Source organism: Rattus norvegicus, chromosome 13, assembly GCF_036323735.1.
Source record: "Rattus norvegicus strain BN/NHsdMcwi chromosome 13, GRCr8, whole genome shotgun sequence".
In the NCBI taxonomy this organism is placed as follows: domain Eukaryota; kingdom Metazoa; phylum Chordata; class Mammalia; order Rodentia; family Muridae; genus Rattus; species Rattus norvegicus.
In genome coordinates, this window is record NC_086031.1 from 109,084,410 (window position 1) to 109,101,009 (window position 16,600).

The 16,600-nt window shown below is 44.8% G+C and overlaps 1 long non-coding RNA gene and 3 other non-coding genes across 15 annotated transcripts in view; 3 read left to right on the top strand and 1 right to left on the bottom strand.

The window, feature by feature from the left end:
- Nucleotides 1-15,322, top strand: part of LOC102550527 (uncharacterized) — a 59,422-nt gene extending 44,100 nt beyond the window's left edge. For 8 of the 12 annotated variants that reach the window (XR_010057173.1, XR_359266.5, XR_010057180.1 and 5 more), the window contains one exon: nt 1,517-15,322. This is a non-coding gene — a long non-coding RNA (uncharacterized LOC102550527). The remainder of the gene's footprint in view (nt 1-1,516) is intronic. The other 4 variants (XR_010057174.1, XR_010057176.1, XR_010057175.1 and 1 more) reach the window with 2 other exon arrangements.
- Mir29b2 (microRNA 29b-2) lies at nt 14,422-14,502 on the top strand. Its single transcript, NR_031835.1, has one exon. It is a non-coding gene; the product is annotated as a microRNA 29b-2 (primary transcript).
- Mir3556b (microRNA 3556b) lies at nt 14,942-15,048 on the bottom strand. Its single transcript, NR_037334.1, has one exon. It is a non-coding gene; the product is annotated as a microRNA 3556b (primary transcript).
- Mir29c (microRNA 29c) lies at nt 14,950-15,037 on the top strand. Its single transcript, NR_031838.1, has one exon. It is a non-coding gene; the product is annotated as a microRNA 29c (primary transcript).
- Nucleotides 15,323-16,600: the final 1,278 nt, after the last annotated feature.

Genomic DNA, 16,600 nt, shown 5'->3' on the forward strand with positions numbered 1-16,600 from the left:
GAATGTTCTGACAACATGAAAGCAATAAAAACAGCTCGTTGGTGCTCTGGGCCGATTCTCAGCCTTCAGTCATTTTTACTGAGAGCAGGGTAGTGAGAAGGCCACTGCTGGGCTTCAGAGATGGGGAGATAAGAGGACCTCACAAGGGCCCTGAGACCCTTGGATTTTGGATTTAGAGGAGAGAGAGCTGGTTATGTTATTCAGTGAGCTTAGAAAACTGCCTCCCCTCCCCCCCAATCTTCCTGCTTCACCTCCTTCTTTTTTCTTTCTTTCTTTTTTTTTTTTTTTAAAGAATCCTTCCCACTGGTCCCCAGTGATAGATGTATTTCCAGAGCCAGGTACCCCTTTGGGATTTCTCAGTAGATCTGTCTGTTATAGGCTTGGTGGTCTAATTGAGGATAAAAGTTAACTCCTACTTCCCAAGAGTGGGCCAGGAGACCCCCATGACAGTGACACTATAGTCCCCTGGAGTAGATGCTTCAGTGGAGGCATGATGCCTGAACACCCTTCATCTTTTGAGCTTGGATGGTGGTCTGCCTCGATTGCCCTAACCTGAAGGCAGCGCCTCAGTCATATCTCAGCTCTCTCTTTCCTTGTGCTGGCCTGTCAGAGTTTATTGTTTCGGTTCATCTTCCTCATTTCCTCCAAAATGAAATCTCCCCACACCTTCCCCTGTCCCTGTAGCACATTACCGTGGGAACTCAAGGTTCTAGGCTTTTCCTGCAGCGTTGTACTAAAGATGCACCATCCCCTGCTGTACGTATCACACCTTCATTGCAATTGTATCCTGGACAAACTGTTACCTTTTCTCTCTGCCATCCTTGGCACAATCTAGGGTGAGGACCAAACAGTATAAGTTTGGGGATAGGAGACATCCTGGCCCTGACCTCCATCCATACTTTTGCTAGGTACCATTTTTAATACCTATATTTTCTTGCACTGATTTGAAGGTAGACATTTGCCACCAGAACACCTCCTCTCCCAAAGGACCACCTAGAATGACTCATTTGGGATCTCTGGGAGGTGTGTCTCTTGGGCCTGAGAACAAATGGGAGTCAGGAAATATGACTGAGATTACAGCAGAGTCGAGAAGAACAGGCATAGGAACTAGCTGTCTATAACCACAGCGCTCTCAAAGGTATCTGAAGCCCTTAGCTTTTGTGTCTGAGTAGAGAGCATTTTGACTAGAAAGGTTGCATTATTGTAGAAGTTGGGAACGTGGACGTTGTACTTCTAGATTCCGAGCTGTGCGTATGGCGAAGCCTGGCTGCTATGCTTCAGAGAACTCTATTGTCTCATGTTCACTTGTCAGAGCAGTGGTAGATAGGTGCTCCTGGGTCAGATGCTGTACCCACTGGTTCTTCTCCACATTGCTCTGGCCAGCATTACCTTGCATCTGTCACAGCAGAGGACTATTGTCCCAGGGGCTACACAGGTTGTTGCCTGATTGGTTTTGTGTGCCGAGCCCAGCTGATCTGCCTTCCTTTTTTTTTTTTTTTTTTTTTTTTTCTGACAGAGAACTTGACAGAGTACAATTCCATCTGTAAGTCAGTGACAATCTCTTGGCAACTCAGTCAGTCTCAGCTGAGGATATCTGTGCACCTAAGCCATCACACTAGAGCAGTTTGCTTGCACCTTTGTGGAACAGCAAAGAGGACCTGCTTGACTACCCTGCTTTCTGTGGGTAAGTGTTCATCCTCATTTCAAATATGCAGAGTCCGATAGGTGTTTGTAATCCTGGGCTGCTATACCGTCTTTCTTCCTCTCCTACGTGTCCCATCCTTTGTCTTTCAGAAGAAAGTGCTGGAATTCAGTGTTCAGCCACCACATGTCTTCCTTAGACTCATACTTTAGAAGCCGATCTTCGATTTTCTCTAAAATAGATCCAGGAGACATGTCTTTGTTGAGGAGTGTTAATAGCTTCACGAAGGACCCTGCTGCACTCACTGTGCCCAGCTTGTGCTGAGGCTCCTAGTTGACTGACTGCATGAGGATGGTCCTTGCCAACGCCCGGCATGCATCTGCCAAGTTCTAGCTCCAAATCTCTAAGCTGTAGGAACCTCAACTATATATAGACTTGAACTAAGCAGATCTTAGCAGACATGTGTACCCTTTCCTGTGGGAGAAGAGTATCACAACTACAGTGTGGAGAGTGAGTTATTTCCAAGGGCTTAAAGGTATATATTTCCATATCAGGCTTGGGTCTGCCGTACTTAACTCTTCTCTTTCCTTTTTCAGATGCTGATAGATGAAAAGTCATGCTAGATGGGGTTGCTGAGGTGGGATGAGGGCCAGTAGGTTGCCATGTTTAGAGAAGGAAAGACCATGTGGCCAATGGAGATTATGCCCTACATCAAATCCCAGCTTCCAGTGTCTCCTCTGTTTCTTGCTGGATTTGCTCTGCTCAAAGATATCTTTTGACCTTCGTTCTTTTTTTTTTTTTTTCTATTTTTCGGAGCTGGGGACCGAACCCAGGGCCTTGCGATTGCTAGGCAAGCGCTCTACCACTGAGCTAAATCCCCAACCCCTTGACCTTCGTTCTTTTGGACCCTTTACTCTCTGTTTTCATCTACCCCTTCCTGTTCTTCCCTTTGATTTTTCTTTAGTATTTTCAGCTACTGATTCAACAGCCATATTTATTCTTTGCCTTCCCTTCTCTGCCTTCATCCCAATTAAGCAAGGCAGAAAGGGGTAATTATTTTGGGAAGATAGGTGATTAGTAAACAAAAACCCATGGTGTTGAGTGGTAGGGCATAGTAGGGTAGGTAGTCTTCCTTCCTGTAGGTACTGTTGAGCCACCAATTGTGTGATTCCTTGACCTCAAGTATAGCCTGATATAGTATGGACCTGGTCTTGTTGGTAGATTAATATCAGGCTGCTGACTAGAAACTAGAAGCAACAAAGGAAAGGTCTGAGCCTGCCTGTTTCCTGGATCTATTCCCTTAAACTTTACAATTCCAAACCTCCAACAATTATCCTTTTCTTTCCACTCTCCCATTCCTGACTTTTCTGTAAATGGGTGACACGCAGAGTGCTAACATAAAGGCAGCCTACTCAGCTAGCTAGGCTATTAATGTTTGGGAAGTATCTGGATATCACTGTAGACAGTGTATGGTAGTAACTGAGTACCTGGGCTTCCCACAGTCAGGAAAAGGAAGCTTCTTGGTTACTGACAGCTAACCTGAGCTTATTCAGGGTGTTGTTCCCATACCATCCCTGAGATCCTGGGAGCTGCCTGGGGTGTGGACATGCTCTTCCCTTTTCAGAGTGCGTGTTTGTCTTACTCTGGACTCACTGAGCTTTAAAGGGGCTTAGGCTAAGTCTGGGGTCTATAGTTTAGCCTGGGCTGAGCAGTAACTGAATTCTGGATTTTTCCCTACTTGGAATTTTCTTTCGAATGAATTATTTTTTTCTTTAGGCCTTTGATTATCTTCGAAGTATCTCCAGACACTCGACAGGGATTTGCTTTTCCTCTGCCTTACAATAGCAGCAATGTTGAGTTAAAGTGATGATGTCCCTCAGAACTGAGAAGGCAACCCCATTGTAAACACAGGTCAGAAAGCAGCAGGTGCTTGCTATGACATTCAAAAGTCCCTGTCCATTATTGTTGGCAGTGTTCTTAGCAATAGTGTCAGTGGAAACTAACTAACAGCCAAAGGTCTAGTGTCTAAGAGAAAAGGAATAGTCCTGGATAATTCTACTGCCTACCTGCGAGATCTCACCCTAGCTAGCTAGCGCAGCTGCTCTGCTGGCGCCGTGTTGATGCATTTCTCTTTCTTTGCCCCCTCCCTCTGCTGTCCAAAGAAGACTAATGAATCTCTCCTTGTATGTTTGATTGTCTTGTTTCTCCCTTTGAGGCGAGCCTCTGAGATCCTTGCCAAGAAAAGTCAGTTTGGATGAGTTGTCTGTTACTTCACAGAGCTGAACAAGTTCAGTCACTGCCTCAGTGGTATGTGAGGGATAGCAGGGGGTTGGGAGGACTGATGTTTAAATGGAAAGGTGAATTCAATCAGCTCTGCAGCTGGGAGGTGGAAAGGAATAAACCTAGTTCAAGATGATACCCACTGGAGGGCTAGAGCCAGATGTGCTTAGTGCAATCTGATGCCTTACCTCTAGTCCCCAGCCCGGCTTCTGCCGTGTGATAGGCAGCATCATGTGTTGCCAGTCAAGCAGACAAGACAGTTAAGATGCCTTGACTAGGATCTTGGCATGCCTGGCACTTCTTCCTTGGCCTCTGAGTCTCTAAGTTCTAGAAGACAGTTGTGGTACTGAAGCTGAGACAGCATGGCCATAGAATACAAAGTACCTTACCCAGGGCCACACCATATGGGTTCCACTGAATCCTGTTCTTACAGGGGCTGTGAATTACTCAATGGATATCTTGGCTCTATCCTTTGGCTTGGGATATGTCCCCAATACTGCAGCTTTAGAGGAGGATGTGAATTCTCACAGGTCGTTTTTTATACATATAGCCGACCTTTGGGATAAGTAAGAGATACTGCCCTTTTAACTACCCTGCCATCGATGGGAGGTCCTTGTTTTCCTTAATTTTTCTGATCGGTAGCCATGAGAAAAGTATACACTGGGTTTGATTCCTTGCCGGCTCCTTCTTATCCTTTGGGCTGATAAGCAAGAAAATAGTCTTGAAGCCTCATAGTCTGTGCAGACTTAATGCAGACTCTAACCTGTGTGGTTAGAGTATAGAAATAGGACAGAGGGAACCTCATAGGGCCATGTTACTTTGTGGTTGGATAAAAGGAACAAGTCATGAGGGTGTGGGAAGTCATATCCAAATGTCTAAACTCTAGGTAGGGTGGAGCCTGAATGACTCTCTAATGAGGCAAGGAAATGGGGTCAGATACCTCTCAGTCTCCATATGCCATCCATGGAAAAGGAGACTGCCCTCCCACCCTTGGTAACACAGATATTTCCCTTTGATTGTTATAAAAGTATAATTATTAAATGACTTAGGTCAAATTCACACAATTGGTGAGTGATATTGAGATTTGATTCAGCACTTCTGATTCCAAAGTCATGTTTTCTCCTCACCCTTGGGCTGAAGTCAGACGTTTTTGTAAATTAACACCCCAAGAAACAATATAGTCTTCACTGTAAGCAAACTATGTCCCACCAGTAAGGCTGTTCTCAATCCTTTTTTGGGGAAGTGTGGCATATGTGTCTGTGGAAATTAAAAATATCTTGTAGATATTGGTGAGTGGATTAGGAGCTGGAGGTGCAGAGCCCTGAGACTAGGTTTCTTCTTGTTCTATTGGTATAAGACTGTCCATAGTGTAGCAGTGTAAAATACACAGTAGCCAGGATAACATTGTGAAAGAGGAAGACACCAATCGTTGAAAATATGGTGACTAATTTCTGTCATGTTAGCACTCAGGAGGCTGAAGCAGGAGACTCGACTTCTAGGCTAGCCTAGGCTAGCTTAGTTTAAGACCCTGTCTCAAACACCTCCCCTCCAAAGAAAAAAACCACAAAGGAAAACATAGTGAGGAGAGTGGAAAGAGTTCCAGATGATAGATGGACAAGACCATGTTAGTTGGGCTATCTTCCAAAGGGTTAGACTTGATGTGGATACCAACTCCTCCTTTCTCTAGGCATTATACAAATCCTTACAAGTTCTTAGTAGCTCACAAAAGCATGTACTAGGTTACGAGTGGTGGGAGCAGAGGTCAGAGTCTGGTACGGATACCCTTAGCCTTTTTCCTCTTTAGCCCTCATCAGGCGTCAGATGCTTTTGTGCCAAAGTCTGATCACCACACCTCTCATCTGTGCAGCACAAGGAGCATTCAGGCCAGGTCTTTGCTCAGTCACTGACAGTATGTGCCTGCAGGAGGCTAATTTGAATCTCAGTCTCTTCTGGGACCATGGTTTCTACAGGGAATGGACAGGACCAGGTTGGGAGACATCACCTCTAGTTAGATGCTTTGTGTCCACTGTGTGCTCTATGAGGCTGAGACAGGACAGTGGCTGAGGCATAAGAGCTTCTGCACCATGTGGTCAACTTCAGGATTCAGAACTTGTTTCCCAGGAAAGAGGTGGCTGAGGTGAGCCAGACTATGCAATTCCCTCCTCCTTGGCCTAACACTGCTGCTTCAGACTGCTGAAAATATAGGAGCTTCCACTGGCTGAAGGAATCAAAATCTGCGTAAGGCTGTGTGTATTGAGAGGTTACAGTATGGGGGGGTAAGTCATGGAAAATGGATTTATGTTGTTTTGTGTTTGCACCATGTCCTCGGTTTATTTGCCTGTGAAACAGGTTTTGAATGAGGATCCTGTTGGAAGTTCTAACTCATCTTACCTCTTAGGCCTGCCCTGAATATTTGTGCAGGTTTTGTTTAGCTAGAAACTCAGGGTCAGGAACATGAACCCAAGTTGCAGAGAGAGGAGGGATCTTGAAGGCCTAAGAGCAACCAAGTTTAGTTCCAAAGAAGCACTCAGTACTGGTGTGAATGATAACTGGTGATGGACTTCAAGTGGGTAGTAGGAATGGTTTTGGATGGGTGTCAGTGAAGAGAAGGGGTTAACTGAGTGGAGGTAGCTGGGGAGGACTTACCAGGTGGCAGGAAATGACACTGTTACCTTGTTAGGGACAAGTAGAAGATAAGCATATGGGAGCTGGCTGTGTTGCAGGGGTCAGATGGAGAGACCATGTGTATTCAAGGCCTATCTTTGTGCAGAGAGGACTGCATTTATTTATCCTCCTTTTCTTGTGTGGTTGGGACTCTAGCCTAGCTACATGTGACAAAAATTCTCCAAAGCTGCCTGAGTAGGAGCCCCTGTGCCGTGTCTTAAGGATGTAAGGAACTTTAAGGAGCCTTAAAGTCAGTACACAGATCTCGTCACATTAGCTGGTTCTCTGGGTCTTTGCACAACACTGAGTAGAGAGGTAGCATTGGTCTTGTCATGATTGAACTGATCCAGGAAGAGCCCACTCAGAACTATATTGCTTGTTTCAAACTTGCATTTCTAACCTAGGTTTTGTATTCCAGCTAGACCAAGGGTCGGGGTGGAGCTTTGAGGTCCTTGACAGTGTTCAGCATCTCCGAGACCTTCAGTTCCTACTTTGCACATTAGAGGAAGGAAAGCTCTGAATGCCTTTATTCTCCTTCCTGCTGCTTCTCTGAGTCCTTGGAGCTCTTGTGCTATCTGGCTTGCACTTCTTGGCTAAAATGCCAGGCATTCCCCATGTTCCTGGAGAGATTTCTTGTTAAGCCATTCCGACACCTTCATAGAGTTTTCCCTGTGAATTCAGGCATATTTCTGCCGGGTGTTGCTCATTGAGAGAGGAAGTCTCACTGTGGCATCTGTGAGGTTTTCCCATCCTATTTGTTGAGGGATGCCTGGAGCTTTCTCAGCAAGTATATCCCGTTTGCGTTGCCTGTTTGCTGGCTGACATATATCACCCACTGGAAGCACTGGCATAGTTAGATGCTAGAAAAACTGTCATCAGCTCAGAACCTCTGCCTCATGATAAGTTTAGGAGAATGGGTCTCCCCTGTTTATGAAAATTGGGTGAGAGAACTGATGGGCCCTAGGCTTCTTTGAGTCCTGAAAACAGTCCTCATTTTTTTTAAGGGAACTGAGGCTGAATATTGCACTATATCACCTCTAAGTGACCTTTATTTTAATAGACCCAGGGCTCTGATAGAGGATAGAGAAGTGCCTGCCTTCACTTATCATGAACTTAGGCATGAAGGGTTAGATTTTTTGGGGAGTGTTCCCTTCAGAGCAAATGAGGTTGGACAGGGTCAGCCAACGTCTGTGTCTGCTTATGTGTGTCTATCTCTCTGTGTTCCCTGAACGGATCTCTGTGAATGAGAAGTTACATGGAAGCCCTTTCGGTGGAGGATGCATTCTATTACTTTGCACTGTATTAAAGCTGGTTCTTTCTAGTCACCTGGAGAATGCAAAAGAGGGTTGATCCAACACAAAGTTATGAGGGAAATTCATGGAGATACCACAAAAAGCCTGTTTGTAACTTTGCTGAGTTCCCAGAGGAAGATAGCACTCCCTGAGGAGATGTTGGCTGCTCTTGTCAGGTCTGCCTAGTTCTGAGGCTATGGTACTTTGAAACTGTGTGTGGCCGAGTTACCAGGATATAAAGTGACTCCTTAGTTCTACTTTATATCAACCCCAGCTCCCTTTGTGGCAGCCTTAAGGTGAGAGACTGGGAGAGACCACGTAGGCATAGAACCTGGGACTATAACACATTTACCTTTGCAGAGAGGATTTCTGCTCAGGAGTTGTTCTTAATTCTCACACAAGAAGTAGAGAAAGTATACGCTGTCTCTCATAGGGAAGATCTGTTCTAGTCGTGCATTTGTTTTATGACTACCCCTATCCCAGGCCATTCCTCCCAGTGAGGGGGACTCTTGACAAGGATTGTGGGTGGTAGAGAAGGCAAGATCAGATGAGATTTCCTATAAAAGTTTTCTAGAAGAATTTCAGAGTAAACTGACAGCTCTGACAGTCACGGGCATTGTCTATGATGCTAAAGGCTTCGGTGCATGTTCAAGCACATGGACTACTTAGAACTCCAGAGTGTGAAATAATTAGTTAATGGCTCAGTGAAAGTTGTGTTAAGTATGGAAAATCCTGTGTCCTTTTGCGTTATTGCCAGCTGAATATTTAGTATCAGAAGGCTGGACATGTCGACAGGCTGGGGAAGGTTACATGAGTTGTAAACCACCCCACCTCACCCCACCCCACCCCACCCCTGGAGCTGAGGACTGAACCCAGGGCCTTGTGCTTGCCAGGCAAGTGCTCTACCACTGAGCTAAATCCCCAACCCCAAGTGAGTTGTATCTTAAGTTCACGCTTACTATTGACTTTCTTCCTCCTTCCTTTTCTATTTCCTACTCTCTTGCATTCCTTAGCCATTTCTGAATACAATCATTTATCTACGGAGGATTGGATCCACAAAATGCTGAAGCCCCTCTGTGAAATGAAATTATTTTCACTTAATTTACACATACCCTTTTGTGAACTCTTTAAACCATGCCCAGGTTTCTTCTAATACCTGATTCCAAGAAAATGCTGTCAAATTATTGTTTTAAGAATACTTTAGCGATAGTGGCAAAAAGAAGTCTGTGTATATAAGGTAAAGATGTAGTTCATATTCATATATACGTGTTCATGGATGTGTTCACTGCTACATTTTTGAAGTACAGTTCTGATATCAGTGAATGGAGTGACTTTGGAGTGTAAATGCAGGGACCCTTCTGTCTCCAGGTTTAGCTTTCCATTGGCCTCGACAGAGAACAGTTTTCCCTATAGTATGTACCTAATTTTTGGGTAGTGGTTGTTTAGGTATACAAATCCTAAACCTAATTAGCTGTTATTTCTTTTCAGCTCAAATTCTAATGGCCTGGAATATCTAAGACCTTGGATGCCACTCTGCTAGGTAAGAAAGGCCAAGAGTGAGTTGGCACAGAGAAGGAGAGGACACTGCCTCTGGCCACTGGCTTCTCTCCAAAACAGGTGACCTTTGTGTTTGAAAGGAATGCATTTAATCTTTTGGGCCTAATAGAAGTTACTTGTATTTTCTCTCCTTTTCGCCCTTCCTTTCTCTCCTCTACTCTTCCCCCACCCTTGCTACTTCCTCAGCCACCAAAGAATTTAATCTGCTGCACAACAAACAATACAGTTATAAAACTTTGAAGACAAGAGGGTGTAGACTCCCCAACAAGGGAAAGGGCATGCTGGGTAATGTCCCCAGGAAACATGCCAGGCTTGTACAGAGCCTGCAAGAGCCTAATTGACTGCGTACCTGGGTGCCTGCCCTGCCCAGTGCTAAGCTATCCCTAGTCCAGAGAAGGAATCCAAATGAAAGAGGTCAGAGAAGGGCTTATAAAGGGGAAGTTGTGTGTTTTCTCCCTCTGATCTGATGGGAATGTACTAAACTGTGAAACTTCCTCCTCTGCTGCTTCTCTCTCTCCCCTCCCTCTTTTTCCATTTTCTCCCTCCTACCTCCCTTAACCCTCCACCTCCTCCGTCTCATTGTTCTTGAGCCTAGCAGACAGAAGTCATGATAACAGAAAAAGGTTAGAATAGCAGTTGTAGGTGCTACTACTGGCTGGGCCTGCCAAGCATGAAACAGGGTTTGAGGTCTTTGCTGCCTATAGGCTCAGACCTATCTCTGCTAAGCCCAGCCTCCTTCTCTGAGTTGAGGCAGTGAAGCCACATACACAACACAGTGTGCCCCAGTCTATATACTGCTAGGTGTGTACCCAGGTACTGGGCAGAAATACCACTGAGAGGTCAGTGGGTCCACCTTGACCTTCTTAGGACTGTGCTAAGGAGGACAGTGAACGGAGATGATCTCTGCTATGAGATTCACAGGAGGAGCAAGGCTTGTTGTATAGAACTTTATTGTTGAGAACTCCTAAGAACCTAGTGAGTAAGAATATGGCACTAGATGGGATGTTATACCTGCCTCTTATCTCAAGAAACAAGGAACCTTGTTTCTTAGCAATAGTAGACCAGTGCTAGCTAAATGAGAGGTAGGGAAGTTGGACTTAGTCCTGACCTGATTAAGCTGGTATCGCCTTACTGAACCTTCTCCTCTGAGCCATATAGACTAATTAGGCATGTTAATGGAATGGGCTGTTTGGATCTAGGGCCATGAACTTTGGTAGGCATAGGGAGACTACAGGCAAGCTTATCTTTCCTCTGGCAACAAACTTGAGCTTCCATGAAAGTGGTCTGGGCTGTGTTTCTTTTGCCTATGAGAGCAAAGCCTTTTGCCATAGCCAGGGTACATTGCACTCTGGCCTTCACTCTGTACTTCCTTCTCTCTTTCTTCACTGTTTATTTCATCCCAGAAGGCAGTGTGGTGCCATGCCCTGTCTAGCCCAGATACTGTGCCAGGACCTTAGTGCTCTGTACAGAATTTTACTGAGTTTGGGAGCTTTTGAGACGTAAGAGTTGTTCAGTAGCATTAAGGAGGGGGCAGAAAACCTAACTTTTAGGAATTTCATTTCTCAGGAACATAGGTGTCCTGATTCAGTGGAGCCAGGAGGACCAGTGTGGGCCCCGACAGGCTTCCGAAGCCTTTCTTCTCCCTTAGTTATCCACACAGGTACTTGAAGGACATGCTGAACCTCAAGGATAGTATGCCCAAACAAGTTCCAGATTCCCATTTACCGATGGATCCCCAACATATGCTCCTCATTTTATCACCCTTTCCTCCGATTCATTAGCCACAGCTTTCTGGTAACACGATCTACCTACCCTGGATGCTGGGCCTGGGCTGCAGCCGAGAGTGACAAGAAGCCAGGCCCCCTGTTCAGTGTACATACAGGTGGGTTTTTGGACGTAAGATGGTTCTTTTTTTTTTTTTTTTTCAATAGAAGACTTCCCCTATCTTTCTCTCCCAAAGATGAGTTCTTCTAACTGGTGGGAACTCCTAAATCAGTCTTCAGATGCAGGCAAGGAAAGGGATGGCAGGCTTCTGCACCCTCCCCCACCCTGGCTGGAATTCTCATCGTGCACACAGCTGTGACTCAGCACTCACTGCTGGGTCAGGAGGGAGAAGCTACTTCGTGGCTGGAATCTTCCCACGTTCTGCATTTGAGCACATCGAACAGCCCAGGCTAGGCCAGCAGGGTGAGGTTCCTGGGCAAGTATTTTCTCCTCCAACCCATATTCTTCCCACATTTTAGGGATTTCTGTTCTGGGCTCAGGATATTTAGGATTCTAAAATTCATTGCATCAGCCATAGACTAAAGTAAAGGTAGTCTTTTCATCTTTGCTTTTAACCAATGGCCCATGAAAAGTGGTTAACCTTTATTTGTACTGTTTGGCTTTTGTGGGTTGGGTTTTCTATGTGTTAATTTTATATCTAGACAGATTATGACTTTTACATGCTGTTGTTGCTTCTGGTTGTGTGTGTGTGCTTCTGTGTGTGTGTGTGTGTGTGTGTGTGTGTGTGTGTGTGCTTCTGTGTGTGTGTGTGTATGTGTGCTTCTGTGTGTGTGTGTGTGTGTGTGTGTGTGTGTGTGTGTGTGTGTGTGTGTGTGTGTGTTCTGACCACTTTTCCCCAGCTTCTTTTTACAGATGAAGACACTGAAGCCATTCAGGGCTATGGCAGGGCCCTGTACTCAGCATATAGGCAAGCAGGTATCTAATTTACCAGGAGTGACACTGGCAGTCTACCCTCTGGCCCTACCTTACCAGAGGAGTGTCCTGTCATGGGAGGGTAGAATGGCTTCCAGAGAGAAATATGCACAGGAGCAGATGGAGGCTGGAGAGTGTGTCTCAGACTTCTTCCCTGCTCGGTGACCTATTCAGAACTGCTAAGCAAGGCAGAGTTTCTTTTTTAAACAACCCCATCAAACTCTGTAACTTAAAGTTTACTTGAAGCCATTTAATTGAGGAGGGAGATTCCATTATTCTCACTGAAAGCCCTAACAGCCCCACGGGCTCCCCTGGTGCAGAGAGCTACAGCCTTCCACACTTTATCAAGTCATCTAGCTATTCCACCTTGAATCACCACCTTGTTTCAGAAAAGGGACATTGCCCAGCTGACTATGGGAACCTTACTTTTATAGGGTGCTGAAGCCTGAGTGGGATTGGATGGACAAGAGTTTTAAATGCTAGGACTACTCCTCTTTCCCTCCTCTGTAGTTCCCTGCTTAAATCACTTTCAGTGATTTCTTATTTACCAGAAAACAGGGTATGCAGTCCATGGATGTAACTCTAGACCTTACCTTTCCTTCATTGGTAGTTTACCCTGGCCAGGCATCTTATTTGCTGAGTAGTAAGAAAGGAATTAGCTTCGTGCCATGCTGAGGACCAAAAGAAACAGGTGTTTTCTAAATGATAGCAAACCTGGATAGCCTTAGGGAAAGCTTTCTAGAGCTGAGGTGGCTCAGGGAGGAGGTGGGGAGTTGCTAAGAGGAGACACCAGCACAGGCAGAGCCTTCTGGGAGGCAGGGTGTGCCCTGGATCCCTGCAGGATCTCCTCAGCATAGAGGGGGGAGGGGAAGGGGAAGGGGCTGGGGATACTAGAGGAAGTTGCAAAGAAAATTTGGCTGAAATGGAAATCAGAAGAGCTGAATATTATCATATGCAAATCTCATCTTCCCCTTCATTTACAGGGTTTTGACCCTTGTTAATAACTGCCATCTAATCCATTTATGACCTAAAGCCCTCCCTATCACAGGGCCACAGACTCTAATTTTGGCAACCAGTTTCAGTGTCACTCAGGAACCCAGTGTATAGATCTGCCTGCATTCCTCTGCAGCTAAGGCCCCGGAAAGCCCCAGGGGAGGCTGCTGGGCCTTGTTTCTCCTCTGGCTGGCCCAGTTCCTGAGAAGCTAAAGCCTAAGCAGTGTTAGCATTGCTAGGCTTCATTGCCATCGTCTTCTCTATTGCTGGGAAGAATAAAGAGGCACCAATGGGGCAAAAGAACAAAAGCAGGTTCTCCTAGACTACCTGACCTCTTGTATAACACGGCATCTCCACCCAGGTACAGCATGTTTGCAGTGAGCCTTTCCACTCCCCGAGCTAAGTCCCCCTCCCCAGTCTAGCTCAGAGTTCAGTTCAAGAGAAAGGAGGTCACATTCAAGCTGTGGATCAGGCAGCAACAGTGGGCAGAGGGAAAGGAATACAGACATTAGCTCATCGTATCCTGTGACTACGGTTTCTTGTACAGACATCGGAATAATGCCTGCTTCACTGGACTCTTGGCACAATAAGTATTGTGACTCTGGGGATGTTCACATTATATTTGCTCTATTACCCTATAACAGCCATAAAAAGAGATAAGCTTGTATCTGGAGGCCAAAAAGAGTTGTTGGGGAACCTGAAAAATACAGCTGTGACATCAGAGGAAACACACAGCAAAGAGTGCTGAACACAGCAGTCCAATGTGGAAAATAGCTTGTGAATCTTATTTTTAGATAAATTTTGTTTTTCTGTTAGAGGGTCATCTGTATAATACAGTGATAAGTGTTTTAAAGTCATTATGGGTTAAATCAAATTGCCAGCCTACGGGGACATGGGACAGAAAGGAGGAAGGAATGTGTTCATTTTGAATAATACTTGTGGAAGAGTTGTCCTGGAACTTGGGGTTATCTCATAGGTTACTGTCTTGAAGTGACATAATCTATCTACAGACACTATGCATCTTGGGAAATACTATATAAACTCAAGACATTACAAATGTACATATGTTGAATGGATTTGGTTTTTATTTCATTGTTTATAATAATTTCTAATTACTAATGTGAAGTCATACAGGGAAACAACCTCTGCATTGGTCTTGTCTGCTCCAAGTGTTGGCTGTGACTCTGGATGCTGCTCTGAGCAGCCTTGTATGGCTGTCATCTGCCTCTGTGATTCTCAGGGCTGAGACTGGTTCTTCTGACTGCACTTCTCTGCTTTCTTCAGTGAGATCCTCTTCTTCTGGAAGCTGGTTTCACATGGTGGCTTAGATTTTTCCATCTTTGTATCTAGCACCATTTGAAATCAGTGTTTTAGGAGTAAGAATTGCAGCACAGCAGAGGGTAGACTGCAGAGGAACAGCTGTACCCAGGACTGGCTCTCTCCTTCAAGAAATCAAGGGAAGACTTGAATAGTGAAATTTGCTCTTGAGTCTATTTGATTTAGATACAGTGATAGTGAGAAAGTTTTTGTGCAGAATAAATGTAAGGGTGTGATCAGGGGTACGGAGTGATCCACTTTACCCAGCATTCCATGGGTGGAGGAGGGTGCCTCTGGCCTGCACTGTTCATTGTCTGGTAATGTTCCAGGTGTCAATTGTAGCAAGGAAGAGGGTAAGGGCTCTGTATGTGGAGGACTGCTTCATTCACATCAGTACTGCCTGCCTGTACCTGGAGGATCCGTGGAGCACTCAGTCCTGGTTGCAGCACAGCTGAAATCAGACCGGCACCTGCCTTGAGATTCAGACCTGAAGAACACCACTGGTCCATCTCTTACACAGGCTGACCGATTTCTCCTGGTGTTCAGAGTCTGTTTTTGTCTAGCACCATTTGAAATCGGTTATGATGTAGGGGGAAAAGCACCAGCCTCAGAGCCTTGTGGTGTCTGGTCAGCATCAGCCTGTCATTTCCTACACAGGCAGAGCAGAAAAGGAAGATCACAGTTTCCTAACTTCTTTAATGCATATGTATGTGGCTACAGAAGTTAGAGATCACTTACTGGGTTTTTTTTTTTAATTGTTGTAATTTATTGTTGTAAAATATGCTCAGTTACAATTTCTGACATGGAGTACCGTGATAAACTAGTTGCTGTTGAATCGTCTGTTAAGTGCTGGCTTTAATAAATAATTTGCTACATTCAATCTATCATGTCTGTGTTTTACCTATTATTTTTCATTCATAATTCTATGGCAATGAGAAGTGGGCCCTGGAAAGTTAATTTGCTCTGCCAATCATAAGGAATTAGAATTAGGTTGCTGCAGACAGACATTAAAAATGGAGGTCATTAAGACAGGAATGAAATTCTAAAGATGAAAGATTAGCAGAGACAGAAGGTTGGAGCTCTAGGCTGAGGGATGTTACTAAATGAGAAGACTATTCTTGGTTCCAAGGGAACTGTGGACTCTGACCCTCCCTTGTCAGGGAACTTACTTAACCACACTGTCATGTGGTCCTTAAAGGGGAGCAGGCTAATTTCAGTTGCAATGGTAGCAGATGGAGTTCTACTTTCCACGGAGTTTATTTCAGTCCTTCAATAGGTGGTGAAACAGTTCTGTAAAACCATTCAGAGATTCGCCAGCACTGGGGGTGGTGGAGGGGCAGGGTTAATGTTTGGAGAAGCTTCAGGAAGAAAACAGGTGGCCCCTTCCATAGCTAACTATGAACTACCTGCAGTACGATATTTCAAGTCAGTGGGTTTTAATAACTGATGGCAAATCAGCTGCTCAGGAAGCCTTTTCTAAGTCTTCATCCCAGTATCCTTACCCCAGATGGATGCCTTGCCCATTTTGCTGGAAGTGGGAGGCTGTTGGAGCATTTGCTGGAAAGGCTTCCCAGTGGCTATGATGCACCCTGCAGCTGCAAAGCTATTTCAAGCTTTTGATTGAAGAATCCACATTCTAAGACCCAGGATATGCTGGTGGGAATGGCCGAGTCCCTCAGCTGTATTTTTTTTTAATTTGCCCCACTAAAGTAGAAGACTGCAGATCCTCTATTAACTACACATTCTTTTTTTTTTAAACATAGCTACCCTATCCAAAGCTTCCAATTAATTTGTATTGAAAATATGATTAAAACACCCCCAGGTCATGATTCTAGCTCTTATTGAGTTAAGTGCTAGAAAGTGGGATTTAATATCATTGCACAAAAACAATGGTTTAAGATTTATTTCCATTTTAAAAATCATAATATTCTCATTGAATACTTAAACTGTGCCATATCCTGATGTTCTGAGAAGCAAAGTGAAACCAGAACACCTCTCAGGGTTTTTTTTTTTATCTGAATTCATATAGCCTTTTATATAAAATTGTCACTCTGGGATAGTTTTTCATAATTGACTGGTAATTTAGAATTTTTTTGGCAACACCCTCCTGAGTCATGTTTATAAAACCATGCTGTCAACCCAGGTAGAAAGTCTTTTG